Here is a 17,037-nt window from a genome sequence, read left to right as displayed (position 1 = left end):
TTAGTGCTCGATTTTGTACTTATTTGATTATTTTATGTTTTTGTAGGTGTTTTTGGAGAAACAAGCTTTTGCGGAGAAATTGGCTCGAAAAGTGGCATTTGAACCTCCGGAGAAAATACTAAAGGCACCCAGAATATGCGTTGGAAGCACCCCAAGAAGAATTGTTATTGGCACCCGAAAAAGTTGATAAACATACCCGGAGGACAATTGCTAAGGGGCACTCCAGTGATAAGGGGCACTCTATTACTATTCGCACCCAAGAATTTCTATTTACACCCCATGCTATGGGCATCCACAAATGGATAAGCGAAACTCATCTTCTTAAATTCAAATCGAATAAATTGACGGGAAAATTTTCTTCTCGACTGCAGGATTTGCTGATCGAGAAGATTTAGGGAGAATTTTGGTCTGATTTGTTCGCTGGATTGGGCTAGGATTGGCCTGGACGGTTAACAGGATACCTAATGATCTTATATCTACGTAAAAGGGGAGGAATTATATTGTTTCACGATTAACCAGGGAAGAGAGTTTCTTGGGCAGTTGGTTTAAAACAGACAATTACATGGAGAGCTTCAGGGGATGTAAGGTATGATTCTGATTGTTACTGTTGATGGTGGTTTTTAGTTTGCGGCGAAAACTGTAAAAGTCTGTCTAGCTGACCCGGCGTCAGAAATAGCAGACCTTGATATGTCCATATTCCGCAAGGAGCCTAAAGAATATATTAAAATCTGATGAATGCCTATGTCGCTCTTCATATTGTATTGAAACTCAAGCTCCTAGATGAATTGTTAACTAGTATAGAGCCTAATGAGTATTTAATCTCTCGCCTGCATTATTCACTAATGTATGGCTTTCCGAGTATTTCTTCCTATGCTATGTTCCCCAGCTGAACTCTTAATATTGACATGACATGACGATTAATGTTCGCTCACAGCTGAGTAGCATGAATCTCTCGAAGTATCAGAATTAAGATCTGCATGAAACTACTTATTCGGAAGCACGTTGTGCTGCTCTTTGAGAATAAAATTAGTGATTTTGTGCCAACGCACAGAAATCATCAAATTTGATTAATTTTGTGATAGCTCACAAAATTCAATTTTTTAACCTAATTTTACCAATTTACAAAAATTAGGTTTTTACGGCCTGCGCAATATCTCGAAACCTATTGGTCGAGACCAAACCTAGGTAAGCTAGGAGATTGATCCACCATGGACTAGTAGGAGCAAAATCCTACCAAAAGTCAAAAAACAAGAAATAAAGAGGAATTGCGGTAGGTAAAGGCAGCAGCAAAAGGGACGCGGCTGCGCCACTTCGCCGGCCGGTTCGCCCTAGCTGGCGCCGCCATACTATCGGCCGGTCATTCTCATATTGCTGCCTGTCGGTCCCTTTTTCCCATCGACCAATCAAAGCGCTCTAAATGCGCAGCCTACAATTTTAATTAAAGTTGGAAGTTGGTTGGTCGATACACCTAATTCCTTAAGGAATCGAATATAGGATGCACATGTCCAGTCTTAAAACAGTCATGGTCGCACGATTTTGTCGGATAATTTAACAAGCTTGGCCTCCTCCCAGCGTGACCAAACAACCACATGGTGTTCGCCGGAGGGCTCACTACTATTCCAACCAATCAGAATTCTCCTAACTCGCCAGCAATAACCCTAATCGCTGGCCAAAAGTAGGCTAGTTGCGCTGTTGATCAAAGGGTATAACGAGTTAAGACTAGTCATGGAAGTCTCAAATTCATCTCGTCCGTCCAACTTAGTCAGCCTGGTTGGGATGGCTTAGATTTCGTTTTGAGAGACCAATGAAGTGCCGGTATGCTCACCAGCGGCTTGCCTTCAACCCTAGCTAATCGAATTACTCACAGCCAACAACTAGCGCTTCCAACCGTTAGCCCAAATTAGGTTGGCCACACGGCCTCAAAACCTCAAGGTCAACCAACAACAGTATATAACTGCCGCAAAACAATCTCGGCCGTGCAACTTCGCTAGCCGAATCGACCGTCCAAGATCTGATTTCAAGCAACTGGAAAGGCGCGGTGAAAAGGCGAGGGTACCCAAATATACCTCAAGCTAAAATTTTTCCTTCCTATAAGTCCTTTCTCCGAAAGTGATTGTCTATGGACTGAGTCGAGAAAATACAACTAATCGGTTCACACTTCGTGTGATCGTCTATGGATACGAGATCGAGAAAATACAACAACGAAGTATGTTTACTTGATACAAAGGTTCGGACTTAACCAGACACAATAGGATTGCTTATCAAGTAAATAGGAATTAATGTTTGTATAATTTACTTTAATTATAATAAAACAATTATAATGCGGAAATATAAATTAAATGACACAGCAAGATTTTGTTAACGAGGAAAACCGCAAATGCAGAAAAACCCCGGGACCTTGTCCAGAATTGAATACTCTCAGGATTAAGTCGCTATACAAAATAAACCAACTTCGTATAGTTGAGAGCAAGCAACTAAACCTATAGTTCACCTAGTTCCTTCTATATTCACACGCCTCTAACTTATGAAAAGTCACGTACTTGGAACAATTCCTTTGGTTCGTATTCCAAACATTAAAGGAACAACAAATCTGTTTGGTATCAACTCTCTTCAACCAAGTGATATGAGTCAGACAAAGGCTCTTCTGTTTATCTCAATAAACTCCTTCGTCAGGTCCTTAGATATATCTTATGTTCAATTACCCAAGGTAATCGTAAGATTTTGCAATTAATACTTTTAATCACAAAGAACCGTATTGATGCCGATCTACTCAACTAATCAATCCAATCTACCACAAGGATAAACCGATTATAGTTGGATCCTCTTTTCACCGAAACAAGTATTGTACACACCAAAGATTTATATAACCAAGTCAGAAATATTCTATCTCTTCTTTGTCTTCAAATCTTTTTAGATCTTCAATAAAACACCTGCACACAACTACTTGAATCTCTTATGATCAATCACACTACAGAGTCTGTTAACAATGGATTATCACAAGATCGTCTTTAGAACTAACAACAGTCTAAAGATCCCTGTCGAAACTTTGAACTAGTTTGAGTGAATATATCAGAAGAGAAAATTCTCAAGCATAAACAAAGGTGCAATCAAAGTTCAACCACCATTAGTCAATCAAATCAATCGAAAACAAAACCGCAATTATCTAGTTTCCCACCAACGGTACTAATAGAGCTTCTCAATCCCAAAGAAGACTTTAAACTGAGCCGTAAGATATTTCGCCTAATTAGGTTACTCTCCTCTCCGAATAGGAGGCTTCACCAGCAACAATACAACAGGGAAGTTTACTGTCACGAAGGATTAGTTTGCTAGAAATGCAAACTTCAAGTATTTATAGACAAGGAAGTTTGGACACCAAGGAATTTCCAAAACCGAAAATATTCTCAAGATATTCAATAATAATTTCCAAATTCGGTTTTCATAATTCCTGAGAATGCTTTGTCCAAAATATTGATCGAAAATCTCCTTGGAAAATCTTTAACTAGTAAATGCACATTACTAATTCTTGTTTTCCATATATATAATTAGAAACCTTAATTAAAAGATTCTTAACTTATTTAATTTCGATCCTGGGATTTTCTTCCTTTTAGTTGTTAAGGAATATCTTTGAACAATAAAAGATACGCATTAATGCACGTGTTCAAAGCGTGTCGACATCCTTACTTTGTAAGTCCTCTTTCATACTTACACACTTGAAACCGATTTACCACGCTTCCAAACAAGTTTAGAATTGGTTCATCTGACTTTCAAGAGCTATGTGATTGATCAAGAACACTCAATCACAAATCATGGGTTTAACGTTTCTACCGAAACAAGTTTCGGTTCTACCTCTATGTGAGTACTGTACATAGTCACACTAGCTTCCCAAAATTCGGTTGACTGGGTACTAGGATCGGTTCCCCACATATATATGGTATCTAACTTATATGTGTTGCACATGTCCATATGATCGGTTCCCCTTTGCCTAAAAACGTGTTGCACATGTCCATAGGATCGGTTCCCCTTTCTGCTATAAACCTTGCTGCACCTCATACAAGGATCGATTCCCCTTTGTGATGTGTTGCACCTCTTACTAGGACCGGTTCCCCTTTACCCAGAGTTAGGTCCTACAAACTACACAAACTCGATCATACCATCAGGTGATTATTTAAGATCGGTTTCACTAATAAAAGTCATACCAATACATAAGTCAGGCCTTATGTGAATAGTTTTTCCAAGAACACAAACAAGTCATGAGCGGTTGTACTAAACACACATATTGGTTTTTCATAAGATATGCAATGAATAATAATCCCAATAACGCCTGGCGGTTTCCTTTTCGATTCATAAACCAAGTTCATGAACTTACTTCCTTAAAACACATGTAAAACATTGTTTCCTAGGATGAAATCCTCACCTCATACCCATACTTAATCACAATAGCATTCAAACGATTATGTCGATGTCTTATCTACAAAGTTTAATGATTAAGCAATAAACCTCGTATTGTATCCCTTAATACTATGTCTATCTAGAGTGTTCATGCTTCGCAGTTTTGTTTTCAATATGCACGACTTGAAAGATACGTTAGGGAATGATACAGTTCAAGTCAAATATCACTAACCTCAAGTGGAAGGATTATGTTGTGGTTGTATCTCCTTACTTATTCACTTCTTCAAGTCTTCGCAATACTTGTAATGTCTCATATCCTAATACTTTCAAGCTAACCTATACGAAGTTGACTCTAGTACATTTAATCAAGCGACTCTTAAATGATTTTTGGTTCACTAAAATATGACAACCAAACTTTACATATCAACGCTTGGTGGGTTCAACCGATCTATGCTCTAACATGCGGTCATGTCCACGGGCAGCTCAACAATAGCCCCGACCAATCGTATTGCTTCAAATACGCCAGAAATGCCACAAACCGATCAGCCAAAGTGTGCCGGTCACGCGGATTTAAAGACATTGAATTGAATCAACGGCAGTATGCAACTGCTGCAAATCGTCTCAACCATCCAACTTGGCTAGCCAAATTGACCGACTTAGGTTTAATTCTGGGTGACCAATAAGGTGCCATCGTGCTCACCGGATGCCGCTCTTCCATGAGAGTCGATCGACTTTCCCCTTGACCTGCTCGAGCGGCTCCTGGAAACTTCTCAAAGATGGTTGTCTGCGCTCCTATAAGATATTAAGTTTGGCGACCAACCAAGACATACTCTATTCAACGATGCTTCATGAGCATCGATTATTTTGAGTTGCCTGCTTAAAAGTGATGCTTTACATGCATCAATTGCAAGCTATATCCAATAAATGTTGATTTCATGAATAACTTATTTATTCAACTTAGGAGTATTACATGTTATTTCTTGTGGCAAGTCTCACAACTCGACTTGTCACATATAACTTTCGGCCGCTAGCTTGCGCGTGATTGGTCGGAATAATTAGGTCTTACAGGCAAGACCCACTCAACAGTGTGCTGCATATTTTCTATAAAATACTCGAGACATCAAACATGTCACAAACTGGGGGGATGTTCATCAGGGTATTGGTCTGGCGGTTTACAGCGTGCGGCGTGCAACACGCCCATCATGAGAAAGTGTCAGGAAAGTCGAACAGTTAGTGGCAGCAGAGAAGTAGTGGGTGTAAACCAACCAGTCTTTCCCTCATAGTAGGGACGTGGTTTTCAATATTTTACACGATCCCCACTTCTCCATCACTCAACTACTTTCACTTCCTATGAGATCAGGGTGCGTTCAACTATAACTTGTATAAATAGATTTTCAACCGACAGAGTTTATCAACACAAGTATCCAGAAAACACCAAGAACTTGTAGCTTACACTCTGCAAGCAAGTTCCACATTATGATACAAGTCATAAAACAACCACACCTTCAGAGTGAACCATTCTGATCTCAACACCTTCTTCGCTTCCCTCCCTAAGATCAACCCTCTCCTTCATTTTGTGACCGAAGCAAGACTAGAATGGTCATTTCTTGGTTTAGGCCAGGATTGTACAGATTGATCTCTCGAATCTAAAGTACTCATGTGCAATACATTTTTTTAGGGTTTAGATTCGTTTCTCGGCACACCCAAATTTACCATTTCCAGCAGAATCATCAGTTTTTACCCCAAAACAGTTACCTAATTTCAAGGAAGAATGACGTGATCTTGAGGTGAAAATAAGGAATAAAATCAGGTTGTTGCATTAAACAGGGGATGAGAAATATTATTGATTCTGTGTGTTTTATTTGGGGAAGGTTACGCGTCGTTAAAGCAAGATAATTCTCTAAGATTCTATTTATTCAACTTAGAGGAATCTGGAAAGGTAAAAACAACTAGAGACGCGTCAACAGAGAAGAAAAAAAGGAAATATCTCGGTGACTTGAAAAGAAGAGAGAGGGAAGATTTCTTGGAGATTAAACCGGTCTGTGTTGTATAAATAGCTTTCTCAAGTCACAAAAAATAATGATCGGGAGTTTGGGGGTAGCTGCAGAGCTAAGAACGAAGCTGCAGAGAAGAATAGCAGTAGCTGCAGTAAAATGAGGAAGAAGAAACACAGTCGACAAAGCAGAACAGTCGCAGAGGACTATCGTTTATCAATAGCATAAAATATTTATCGTTCTTTGACAGTGCTCGCAAAAGATCTTTAATTAGCAACTGCTATAGTGACTGAAACTTATATTTTTACAATTGTTTTATTACTTTTCTACCTTTTCACCTTTGTAAACACAATTTGAGTTATGAATCCATATTTTGAGCGTGTTTCCAACAAAATGAGCTAAACCCCAACACTAGGACAATCGAGGAAGCCATTCTTCACGCATGTGGTAATTCTATTAATTCGGTTATGACTTATTGCATTGATTTTTAATCGTATTTTATGATTTGTATTGAATGATTGTGATTTCAATTGATGGGTCATGCTTTCTTAAGTGTTTTGATGTCTCATGCTTTAGATACACAGTCATTAATTTCAAAATCTACTTTCGGCAGTGAATTAGAGTCAATAAATTATCATTATTTGAGCTATAAATATCTTGAATTATTAGTTGAACCACATGAATGTGAGAAATGGTGGAATCCTGAGTCTCAGTACCTCTCGATACTGTGACAATCTTGTGTATATATTCTCTTTATTTTTAGTGTTTTCTATTTGTAAATCTGAAGTCGAATTTCATCAAGTCCGAGTGAACGACAACTCTATAACACTAGTGTATAGTGCAGCAATAACACAGAAGTGCGATCATAGGTAGATCAATACTGCGAAAAATTTCTCACCAAGTTTGTTTTATCTTCAGTTTAACTTCTGAGCATATATGAGATATCAGTTAATTAACAAACACTAAAGGACACATAAATCTCATAAGACTTTGCAGTATATTAAACCAATAATGACTACATGTTGCAAGTTCATATTCCAAAAACTCTATTGTTTAAATAAATAAATCTAAAAACATGCAAGATGAAAATCGTTGGTGATAGAGCATTGCTCTTTCGAACTCACAAGTGTTTCTATCTCAAGCTTGTTGTCAAATTTAGTTGTCAAAACTATATCTTGATTTCTAGTCTACAATTAGTTAAGTCTCGGATTAGGATAAAGGTGCAGTTGAGAAACGGAGATCACCGTAGTCATCATTGCGTTTTATCGTTTGAAGGCAAAGATCAACCGAAGCTTTTGGATAACTTCTTCAACAAAAGATAAGTGAAGACTGAACCACTTATTTCTCAAGTTATATTCACATTTTTATCTATGAGACATTGTCGCATAACTAATTAGGCTATCGTAAGCATATCAAGAATTTCGAGTCAAGTTTATCTTGTAGTTAGTCCTCAAAATATAAGACTAAGCTTAATTAAAATTTGTTCATACTTGATGAATTTCGGCTAAGAACAAATTATTGTTCGTAATCTAAATCGTGATTTAAGATTATCATTCGAAAATAGCCTGGAACAATGATATGTGTCATTGATGTTATTTGGGAATTTTTCGAATTGATTTAGAGACAAATATAGAACTATTGTAAATTCGGATATAAGAAAGTATACATATTAGTCTTACAAGCTGAAAAACTGTTAAGGCATGAAGCCGTAATACATGTACTTAGTACACGTATTGAAGTAGCTATATGTCGACAGCAACTTTTAAGTACGCATATCAGTATGCACACCTTAAAAAGTCTGCGAACTCGTGAACCCGGATTAGTACGCATACTAGAAAAGAACTTCTGGTCCTGGAACTAGTTTGGTATCCATACCGGTACGCATACGATAAAAGTTATGTGAATTCCGGAACTCGGTATTGTTTTAATGGTATTCATACCAGTACGCATACAGAAAAAGTTCTGCGAACTCTGGAACTCGGTTATGTCTTAATGTATACGTACCGGTGCATGTACATTGACATAACTATTCACGAACAGGTTAAGTATATGTACCTAGTACGCCTACTTACCATGTCAATTAAATCCATATGCATATAAAATTATTTCTCCAAGATAATTAGCATTTGAATAATCTCTGAAAATAACTATTAACGAACAGGTTAAGTATATGTACCTAGTACGCCTACTTACCATGTCGATTAAATCCATATGCATATAAAATTATTTCTCCGAGATAATTAGCATTTGAATAATCTCTGAAAATACTATAGACATATTTGATCTCATTATTGTGACTCGAGTTAAGTCTTAAGTGTTATATGAAAAATCTCAAGATTATAGTTCAATTGTCTAGTTTCGACTAACCATTCATGAGCGTGGTCTTTGTATATGATTTGGTTACGATTCATCCCAACCAGAGTGTATTTATAGTTATTATATCAAATTCAAAGATTCATCTAACGGTGGATATTGTTTGCTTGGTTCCAAAGCCATCTTAGCTTAAACCTAAAGCAACATATGCTTTGAATGTCTATAAAAGGGGAACCTCAAGCAACTGGGATCTTTGAATCCCGACACTACTTTTTGGTGTGTCCTAGTTGTTAACTAGAGTCGTCTTTTTCCTAAAACCCTTTTAGGGTTTAGCGACTACAAAGACTTCATGGGAATTCGTGAAGCCAGGTTCAGTTATTGTTCATCTTGATAGCTCAAGTATCCTGATATTGTTTGATTGTTGAGCTTGCTCTATCAATCAAGATAGATAGAAATCATCAAAGTGCTTTTCGTCTCAGACTTTGTTTATTCCACAAGTTTAATACTTGTGGGGTGAATAATAATCTAGGCAGCTCCTCAGGAAGCATAATTCTGGATTTTGTGGTTAGCTAGACTTTGTCTATTGCTACTGATTTCCAGTCTCACCTTGATCTACGATAAAAACATAAATCACACATATAGGCTTATCTGTGGCAGGCAGTTGGTTTAAAGTCTTCAATTGAGTTGAAGCAATTCTTAGGCTGTAAAGGACGTCAATTAAGGGAATCATTTGCGCGGAATCCTGCTGGGATTCAAGAGGTGTAAGGAGAGCGACTATAATTGACTTGATGTGAGGGTTAATTCGGTGTCAACTATATTCCAGTATGAAGTTAATTGGTAGTAGGCTAGTGTCTGTAGCGGCTTAATACAGTTTACTGTTCAATCTGGACTAGGTCTCGGGGGTTTTCTGCATTTGCGGTTTTCTCGTTAACAAAACTTCTGGTGTTTGTGTTATTTATTTGTCCGCATTATATTGTTTATCTTTATAATTGAAATATGACAGGTTGTACGTTAACCAATCAAAGTACATACATCCATCCTAGTTTGTTGGATACGACTTGACTGATACTTGTAAATTGATCTTTGGAATCACCCCAGTACTCTCACCCGCAAATCAAGTTCACGGACTTGTTCGTGTAAACTTTCTGATTGTGAGAGAAATAAATATAACTCTAAATATTATTCTTTGATTGAGATTCATTAAGTTGAACTCTCGGAATTGTATTTAAGTTTTTCCATGATTGCCTAAGAAAAAGTTGGTGGTGTATTTTGGTACCCCCGCGCTTTCAATTGGTATCAGAGCAGGCAAACACATTTAAGACCTAATAAGTCTGTGTTTGAAGAAATCTGACTATATGGACAGAGACGAAATCTCTAATAAACGTCACACCAATTTAAAAGAAATTGTTCTTATGGATTCTATAAAAGAGTCTGAATTCTCAAACTCTCATATAGACGAACATTCCATTCCCATAAAGAAGTTGAATGTTGATACGTGTTATCCCTATTATCTTACTGACGAGTCTGACTCAGAAGTAGAACGAGAAATATCCAAAGAAAGTTCTGAGATTCTCAAACGTGTAGAATTCCAGACTTCGGAGGTCAATCGGCTGAAACACAAAGTCAACAATCTCATTGGTACAATTTTTGAACGAGATTCTAGAACAAGGAGCTTCTTGAGGAACATGCCGAAGTGAAATTGATAGTTATTTAACTTGAGGCTAAGCTTAAAGATAATGCCTAAGAGGTCGAACATTTGTCGAGTAAGAACAGTACTCCACGTTCCGATAGTGAATCTAAAGAAACTACCATGAAAATAACTTTTGTACAAAACGATGAGTTAGTAAAAGTAAGAACACATGTTGTTCATGATATGCTAATAAAATCGTAATCAAAAACCGATAAACAAAGTACTATTACTCTGACATGAGATGATCAGTTAAAGTTCTCTGACCAAGAAAAAATTGTGTCTCCAAGGAGGAAAAGTTCTTTACGGGACGAGTATAATAAAACTATTTATTCTGATTTCACTGAAACTCAAAAAGTGTGCTTTTATTGCAACACTAAAGGACATGTTCAAAGAAAGTGTAAGCTGATGTTGGAAAACTATCAGTTTAGCCGTCTCCAGAACACCTTGGATTTAATTCTGAAGGGTGTGATTGATATTCATATGTATAAACTTCTTGTAGTGAAATCACATTCAAGCAAATCTGCTTCTAGGAATGTTAGTACTTCATGGTCCACGAATATTCGAACAAGTCAAAAAGGTAGTATGCAAAATCGGTTCAAGAAGAACTCAGTGAAACCTTCACAGATATGGGTTCGAAAAGATACTTATACGCCTCTTGAGAATGTTGATGTTTTCGTTGATGAAACGATTCAACAAGCTAACATGAATTTGATCATTACAGGATATAAGGATCTTATTAATAAACTGTCATCTCTTCCAGGAAAGCAATCTCAGGTAAGGATTCTAACCGTATCTCCTTTTATGATGGCAGTAATTTCTATGATCATATCTCGTACCCTAAACGGATTTTCTTAGCAAAAGAAAGAGGTAAAAACAAGGATAAACGTCAGCATAATTCCTCTGGTAAGCAAGCAACTCAACTTTGTGCAAAATAGATACAAGTTTTGGAACCTTATCCATAGAAATCCTGCTGGATAAGGATTGTTGTGTAACGTGTGTACTATTTGTTTCAAGTAGTACTTAGAAGTGATGATCTATTATCTTTTTCATATTTCAACCTTTACGTATTTTCTATGATTATTTCAATCTGACAAGAATGTTAAAAAAATTCGTGTCGAGCTAAGCTCCAGAAAAGTCAAGCATTCGATGATGGAACTCTTTCTGTAAATATTAATGCTCTTGTGCTCTAGACTCACGTGTTTATTGAGCTAAGAATGTCTTAATATTCAATAAGAAGAAATATCATAGAAAAGGTAGAAAAATTGCAGTATTGAAAAACATTTTATGCTCTCAAAAATATTGCTTACTATCCTCAAAAATCCGTGTTTAAAACACTATAGGGACGTTGGTTTGCGTACCATGAATGGTACCCGTACTTTAACTTGTGACCGTACGAAAAACCTAATTAAAGTTAAGTCACGAACCGACCGCCATCGCAGAGAATACCTCCTTAGAAACTCTTTTATATACCTTAACTTGTTATTGAGAAATTCTCATCCAAGGAGTTCTGCAACCAAGCATGTCTTCTACGTCACGAATCTTCGAAAGCATGGAGAAAGCTCTTAATTTCGATGGTATTGAAACAAGAGGAAACAAGAGAACTCTGGTTGATGACGAAGTTGTTGAATCATTTGAAGATCTTCCTGGTGTGAATTTTTATTTCTCATATGATCATCAAGATGTTGATCATGAAGATATGATCTCTGCTAATGTTGTTTATGATTTTCTTAAATAATTTGAGGAAGCAAAACTAGAACTTGTTGACACACTAAAAGGTCTAGACATGTTAAGGACTGAGTTGAAAAAAGTTTTTGTTGACCTTATTCTCATAAAATATCATATTCGTGATCTTCTCAATGAGGATTTTTCTCTGAAGAGTTCGTGGATACAGTTGATGACAAATTCAAGGGCCTCAATATCGATGAAGATTCTAGAAAAATCTAGTTTAATTTGTTTTCTTTTTATTTTCTAGGAAACTTCTTGTGAGAATTTATTCTTACTTTTGAGAAGGATAACTAGGGTTTGGTATAACAAAAAATTGTGTTTACACAAGCTATTTTCAACAATTTTCATCTTGCATGTTTTTATATTTATTTATTTAAATTATAGAGTTTTTGGAAGATGAACTTGTAGTATGTAATCATTATTGGTTTAATATATTGCAAAGTCATATGTGTCCTTTACTTTTGTAAATTGAGATGATATCTCATATATGCTCAGAAGTTTATTCTATTATGTTTTTTATAAACTAAAAATAGAACAAACTCTTTGAGAATTTTCTCGCAGTATTGACCTACTTGTGATCACATTTTTGTGTTATTGCTGTACTATACACTCCATAAGATTTTCTGATATTGAATCATACCTATTAAAATTATCTCATTGTTCGTAACTGGCGATGATCTGTCGATGTTCAGGATACAAATCCATGTGATTTGTTAATTTCCGACAAAATCCTTCTCTTACTTGAAAGAAAGATCACTCGTGTTATTTTCTTTGGAATGACATCATATGGGAGAGAGTTCTTAAATGAACTTGTGCTTAATTGTTATATCTGTGTGGGGTGTGTGGTTATGGAATTTACAGGGGATACATGGATCTTAAATCTCCCAGATGAGCGTTAAGTATTTTCTTACTATGTGATATCATCTAAATAAAGTTGATAGTAACACCTTTAAATCCTGAAATATATTTTGGTTGAATTCATCTTTTTATATATGAGACGTTGTCGCATAACTAATTAGACTATCGTAAGCATATCAAGAATTTCGAGTCAAGTTTATCTTGTAATTAGTCATCGAAATATATGATTAATCTTAATGAACATTTGTTCGTACTTGATGAATTTCGTTTAAGAACAATTTATTGCTCGTAATCCAAATCGTGATTCAAGATTATCATTCAAAAATAGCCTGGAAAAATGATATGTGTCATTTATGTTATTTGGGAATGTGTCGAACTGATTTAGAGAGAAATATAGAACTACTGTAAATTCGGATGTAATATATTATACATATCGGTCTTACAAACTGAAAAACTGTTAAGGTCTGAAGCCATAATACATGTACTTAGTACACGTATTGCAGTAGCTATATGTCGACAACAGCTTTTTGGTACGCATATCAGTATGCACACCTTAAAAAGTCTACAAAGTCGTGAACCCGGATCAGTACGCATACCCGTATGCATACTAGAAAAGAATTGTTGGTCCCGGAACTGGTTTGGTATCCATACCGGTACACATACCATAAAATTTCTGTGAACTCCGGAACTCGGCTATGTCTTAATGGTATCCATACTAGTACGCATACCGAAAAAGTTCCTTGAACTCCGGATATCGGTTATGTCTTAAGGTATACATACCGGTAGATGTACAATGACATAATTTTTCAAGAACAGGTTAAGTATATGTACCTAGTATGCCTACTCACCATGTCGATTAAATTCATATGCATTTAAAATTATTTCTCTGGGATAATTAACAATTGAATAATCTCTAAAAACATTGTAGACATATTTGAACACATGATTGTGACTCGAGTTAAGACTTAAGTGTTATATGAAAATGCTCAAGCTTTTAGTTCACTTGGCTAGTTTCGACCAACCATTCATGAGCGTGGTCTTTGTACACGGTTCAGTTACGGTTTATCCTAACTGGAGTTTAAATCTGGTTATGTTAATCAGATTCAAAGATTCATCTAACTGTGGATATTGTCTGCTTGGTTCCAAAGCTATCTTAGCTTAAACCTAAAGCAACCTACGCTTTGAATGTTTATAAAAAGGGAACCTCATTCAACTGGGATCTTTGAATTCCGACACTACTTTTTGGTGTGTCATCTTCCTAAAACCCTTTTAGGGTTTAGCAACTACAAAGACTTCATGGGGATTCGAGAAGCCACGTTCATCTATTGTTTATCTTGATAGCTCGAATATCCTGATCGTGTTTGATTTTTGATCTTGTTTCATCAATAAAGATAGATAAGAATCATCAAAGTTCTCTTCGTCTCAGACTTTGTTGATTCCACAAGTTTAATACCTGTGAGGTGAATAATAATCTAGGCTGCTCTTCGGGAAGCATAAGTTCGAATTTTGAGGTTAGTTAGACTTTGTCTATTGCTATCGATTTCCAGTCTCACCTTGAGCTACAATCAAAAAGGAAATCACACATACAGGATTATTAATGGGGGGAAAATTGGTTTAAAGTTTACAATTGAGTTGAAGCAACTCTTAGGCTGTAAAGGACGTCAGCTAAGGGAATCATTCGCGCGGAGTCCTGCTGGGATTCAAGAGGCATAAGGAGCTCGACTGTAACTGAATTGCTGCGAGGGTTTAATTAGGTCTCAACTACATTCCACTCCAAAGTTAATTGGTAGTAGGATAGTATGTGTAGCGGCTTAATACAGTTTGGTGTTCAATCTAGACTAGGTCCCGGGGTTTTTATGCATTTGTGGTTTCCTCGTTAACAAAACTTCTGGTGTCTGTGTTATTTATTTTTCCGCATTATATTGTGTATCTTTATAATTGAATTATAACAGGTTGTACGTTAATCAATCAAAGTAGATACATACATCCTTGTTTGTTGGATACGGCTTGATTAATACTTGGAAATTGATCTTTGGAATCACCCAAGTACTCTCACCCGCAAATCAGGTTCACAGACTTGTTCCTATAAACTTTCTTATTGTGAGAGAAAGAGATATAACTGTAAATATTATTCTTTGATTGAGATTCATTAAGTTGAACTCTCAGAATTGTATTTAAGTTTGTCCTACAGATTGCCTAAGTAAAAGTTGGTGGTGTATTTTGGTATCCCTGAGTTTTCAGTTGGAAATATATTGTGTAATCACAATTTATGCTATACCAAACCTTAGTTATCCTTCTCAAAAGCAAAAAAAAAAAATTCTCACAAGAAGTTTCCTACAAAATAGTTACAAAAGAACCATACGGTGAAGGAGTTACTCAATTCACCATCGAAATCACCCATAGTTGAAGCTTGAATCTTATCTATTTCGTCCTTGATATCGGAAAATTTTGTAGCATGAATACATAGTTGTTTTTGCATACCTTTTACCTTGGATCTGATCTTACAAACATCCTTGTTAACTTTATGAAGAAGACTCAAGGTTGTTTGAACACAAGAACCGTCAATAGATGAAATAGATGCCTTTTCTTTTGCACTCGTTTGTTCTCATATGTTTGAACGTACTTCCATGAACCAATATAGGATCTCCAATAGAGTTTCCAATCAGACCAATATAGAATTCTCCACATATACATTCAATAAGACAAGGAAAGCCCAATTTCTTGTTGGATAAGGTCATTGTCTCCATTTGTTGAATAATCCATCCACATATGTAAAGACCTTGAGTACCCATTTAAAGAAAGTAAACTCACTCCGCGAAGTCACGACTCTAACGAGCATCTTCTACCGTGGAGGGAAAAATGTTTGGAATACCAAAATTTCCATAGACCTTAAAAAAAAGCCATGCTAAGCTCTTCGGTAGGAAACTTTCCATCTTTCCAACCAAAACTCTTTCCACAAAGTTTGAGAGAAAAGGTTTCACAAGACGACTTTTCTCCTTTTGGTCTAGGAAAACAAAAATCATATGTAGGAAGATTGGTGATTTTCAAAATTAATTCTTGATTTACTTAAATCTTGTCTCTTCCAATCATGGTCTTAAAACACAACTTCTCAAGATCAACATCAAATATATTAGCATAAAATACCCTTGTAAGTATGTTAAATCCTTCACCAAAACCATTAAAAATATCACCAAGATTGTACTTATCAAAACAAGATAAATCACTATAAGGAACAAACCCTTCTTCCAATTTCTTTTCTAGAATTCTCTAGTAGAAATTTTCTCATATGTTTCATAACAACCTTCATTAACAAAGATGATTCTAGGTTCCTCTTTTAGATCAAGTTCATGGACCTCCTTAGGTTTTTTACTAACACCTTTAGTTTTTCCCATACTTGTCAATTATAGTAAATTCAAAATAGAAGATAAAGATGGAACTTACTTGGAGGGATCCTTAATAGATGATTTCTCAATTAAGGCTCATATTTTGACAAACCTTCTTGCTATTAAGAAAAGAAGACAAAAATTACGAAGAAAACAACCTTCAATTCAAGATAACATCGCACCGGTTCAGAAACCCTAACTCAAAGTCAATTCCCGTATGTGAACACAAAGAAGAAGAAGGAGAATTGGAGTACACGTACCCTTTTAAATACACTCTAATGGGATTTTACCGATTCGGGTACGAAAACCTACGAATTGAAGAGAGACAAACATATTCCTTTTGATGTACACAATCATATCAAATTATGATTTCCAGACAAAATCTAGTAATTGACATTTAATAATATCAATATAATAAGACGGCTAATCTTATTCTTAGCTCAATGAAAGAGTTTCATAGCACAAGAGATATTGATATTCACATGATTAGAAGTGTTGTAATTTTTTCTGACCTTATAACATCATGAAATTAGAGCCATCTCAACAATGTGTAGTGTCCTACTTTGATCAAGATTGATTACAAGGATCCTTCCTTTATCCAGAGTCAATTACCAAGTTATCATAATTTCAGAAACTTGATAGATATATCACGGATTTTAAACTTAGTACACATAGAAACAAACCT

Source organism: Papaver somniferum, chromosome 9 (assembly GCF_003573695.1).
Source record: "Papaver somniferum cultivar HN1 chromosome 9, ASM357369v1, whole genome shotgun sequence".
Taxonomy (NCBI): domain Eukaryota; kingdom Viridiplantae; phylum Streptophyta; class Magnoliopsida; order Ranunculales; family Papaveraceae; genus Papaver; species Papaver somniferum.
This window is presented reverse-complemented; position numbering follows the sequence as displayed.